At 40.9% G+C, this 3,727-nt stretch overlaps 1 pseudogene; it reads left to right on the top strand.

Moving 5' to 3' along the window:
• Positions 1 to 2,827: 2,827 nt before the first annotated feature.
• LOC102859343 lies at positions 2,828 to 3,283 on the top strand (annotated as a pseudogene).
• Positions 3,284 to 3,727: the final 444 nt, after the last annotated feature.

Below are 3,727 nucleotides of genomic sequence, written 5' to 3'. Positions count from 1 at the left end.
AGCCAGAACACAACAATGAATAACAATTACCAAGAGCACCAGACCAACGGGGCCACACCATATCCTCCCTGGCACAGCAAACCCAGCTCTCACCCACCAATACCAAGTGAGAACATCAGAACCACAGAGCCCACATCACCTAAGCATTTGTATAATTGGTTTTATAATATCGCTTTGAGTACTGATTGCTCTGTACCTAATTACATTATTACCGATGAATAAAAATAATACAAACTAAAAAAATTAACTATTTAAACAAAAATGAGAACCACAAATTCTAAGAACAGAAAGGAATAGGTTGGTCTCTAATTCACCGTCTGAGTTACTTGCCACCTCAGGTAATTGATAGAAAGGCCAGGAATATAAATCTGGTTTCCTGATGCCTAGTCTACATTCAAACTACCTAACTGGATGATGACAGATACAAAGCTCCTTTCTAAAAGACCAGAAACAAGGTTACTCTTTTTCTAGTTTCTAGGTCAAACACTTTCTCTTCTCCCTCTTCAGCCCTTCCTTACAAACCCCTCATGATAATATTTGCACAGTGTCGCAGAGTTTGCCAATCCTTTCATGTCTGTTACCTCATTTGATCCCATTGGATCCTAAGAACAACTCCAAGAACTACACAGGTCAGGGGTTTGTGTCTTCCTGGCTTTGCAGGTGCTGACGCTGAAGCTCAGAGCCCGGATACATTTTCCCAGAGAGAAATGGTTTGGTAAAGTGAGACTGAATTTCAGTGTTCTGCTTCCACATCTTTTATTCATTCAACCATCCTGATACTATCTCTCCCATGTTCCTGGGATCTCACACTATTTGACAACATTCATCTTGCTTTTAAATTATTTTCCCATTTTTGAAGTTTGCAAAACAACCTCAAAAAAAAGGAAAAGCATATGAAATGGAAAGATCTGGTGGGAATCAGGAAAGGCAGGGTAATTGTGGGCATAGTTCAATGGTGATTAAGTTTATAAAACATAATGAATGGAAATGATTGTACGAAGCACAATGTGAATGAAGGATAGTGTGAAACACAATGTATCCAAACTTTGTAAGCAGACCAACATAAAATACTTTTTAAAGATATTTTTTTAAAGTAAAACTAAAACTACTTTCTAGTCAACTATTGCACTTGCATATAACACCTTCTCTCTCTCTCTGTCTCTGTCTCTGTCAAAGCAAAAGCAATTCTAACAGTGGCACATGGATCCTTTTCTTCAAGGAACACCAGAACAACTAATCTCATAGCGAGTATCTATCATGGCTATGAACAAATTAGCCACAGACTGGAAAAATGAAGGTTTAGTCCATCACTAAGCAGAAGAAAGAAAAAGTGCAATTTGTCAAAGAAAGGTCTGTGGTTTCATGTTGCAAGTACCTTTAAATGCAAGGGCTGGTGTGATTCCAGTGTATACTGACCTCAACTCCATGTTTGTGTGGATCACTGTGGGAAGCATCGTATATGGAAGAAAGACCAGAACACCCTCATCTGCAAGTGTCCCTCTCAGAAAGACATAGTATGAGCTGCAATGGAGTCAAGTCCTAGAGGAGCTGAGCCGAGAGGAAATAAGTTTGCTTAAAAAAAAAAATCCATTCTAAAGCTAATCAATTAATTGAAATCCCATTTGCTAAGTAAACAAAGGAAAGAATGAACAACTTACAGAATTTGCCTATTGCCTCTGTTTCCCAGTGCTGTCTTGATACAAACACAATAAGCGAGTAGCTTCAAAGAACAGAATCCTCCCCACCCCTTACAATTCTGAAGGCTACAAGCCGCAATTAGGGCTGTGTTGTTTCTTAGTTCCTGATGCCACCAGGGATCTTTGGCTCCTTCATATGTCTATGTGTTTATAATTCCAGTGTGATTAGGTTTAGAATCCCCTGACCCTTTAGCCCAAAGACAACTATTTTCTAAACAGGATTAGAGTCACAAAGAACAAAGGAACAAAAAGACCACCAGGAACAAAGGCTAGGAAGTCAACACATATTTTTGAGAAACACAATGCAATACATAACACCTACTTAATTAAAAAATGGCTTTATATTTAAATTACATTTTTGCTTAGTTAATATTTAATATTAAAAATATTACTTATTATTTAAATAATATTTTTCTTAAATAGTTCAAGGTTTTTTTCCAAGGACTGCAGCCTTCAATATGGATTGAAGCTCAACATCAAGAAAACTAAGATTCTCATCACTGGGCCAATTGGCAGCATCATGATAAATGGTGAAGAGATTGAGATTGTTAACAGCTTCAGTTTGCTAGGCTCCACAATCAACACTCTTGATACTAGGAGCCAGGAAATTAAAAGATGAATTGCGTTGGGAAAAGTTGGCTGTCAGGGACCTCTCCAGAGTACTGAGGAGCAATGATGTTAGTCAGGAGACTTAAGTGAGCCTGATCCAGGCCATAGTCTTCTCAATTGCTTGCTATGCAACAGAGAGCTGGAAAATGACAAGGGGTGATAAAAGGAGAATTGATGTCTTTGAGCTGTGGTCCTGGAGAAGAGTGTTGAATATGCCATGAACTGAGGAGAACAAACAGGTTTGTCCTAGAGAGAGTGAAACCAGACTGCTCATTGGAGATAAAGATTCAGAGGTTTCATCTCACATACTCAGGGCATGTTGCAAGGAGGGACCAGTCCTTGGAGAGGGACATCATGTTTGGGAGGGTGGAAGGACAGAGAAAGAGAGGAAGACCCTTACTCAGATGGATTGATTCAGTGACTGGGTTAATGAGGTAGGTGTATCAGAGACAATAATATTGGGGTGTATCAGAGACAATAATATTGGTACAGGTTAGCTCTCTTTCGTGTAGGCAACCAAAATGCCATCAAGACTGACAAAGACCCGGAAACTTAGGGGCCACATGAGCCACAATCATGGCCGCATCAGGAAGCAACCGAAGCATCCTGGAGGCTGAGGTAATGCTGGTGGCTTGCATCACCACAGGATCAACTTTGACAAATACTAGCCAGGTTATTTTGGAAAGGTTGGTATGAGACATGACCACCTGAAGAGGAATCAGAGCTTCTGCCCAACTGTTAACCTTGACAAATTAGGGATTTTGGTCAGTGAGCAGACAAGGGTAAATTCTGCAAAAAAACAAGACTGGAGCTGCTCCCATCATTGATGTGGTTCAATCAGGTTACTACAGAGTTTTTGGGAAGGGAAAGCTCCCAAAGAAACCAGTCATTGTGAAGGCCACATTCTCCAGCAGAAGAGCTGAGGAGAAGATTGGGGCGAGGGGGTGGGGGGGTGGCACTGTGTCCTAGTGGCTTGAGGCTGCGTTAATTACATGGACGTTGGTTAATTCCATGTTTTTCCCTTACAATCTGATCTTTGATGGCATCTTTACCTACATCACTCCCCCTGCAGCTAAGCTGAGCTGCATCAGGATCTCTAAGTATGAGGACGCCTGTTGTCCTGCTGATAGAGATGCATTAGCAGTCCAGAGGCTTGAGTCATTATCTAATAAAACACTTGATTTATAAAAGGCGGTGGGGGGGGGGGATTGGCACAGGAGAAAGCAGGTTTCAGGGCTGTTGTACACAGGGTTGCTATGAGTCACAAGTGACTCAACATAACATAACAACAACAACAACCCTGTCTGGCAGCATGCCCTAAGTATGTGAGAGGAAGTCATACCACCCTTGCTTCTAAGGAGCTCTTTGGCTGCCTTCTTCCAAGTTTGATTTGCTTGTTCTTTTTGGCAAAAATACATTAT

This window comes from Elephantulus edwardii, unplaced genomic scaffold (assembly GCF_000299155.1).
Source record: "Elephantulus edwardii isolate Elephantulus edwardi_28Jun2011 unplaced genomic scaffold, EleEdw1.0 scaffold00009, whole genome shotgun sequence".
NCBI classification, from domain to species: Eukaryota; Metazoa; Chordata; class Mammalia; order Macroscelidea; family Macroscelididae; genus Elephantulus; species Elephantulus edwardii.
Note: the sequence above shows the minus strand (reverse complement) of the source record. Positions and strands in the feature narration are given on the sequence as shown.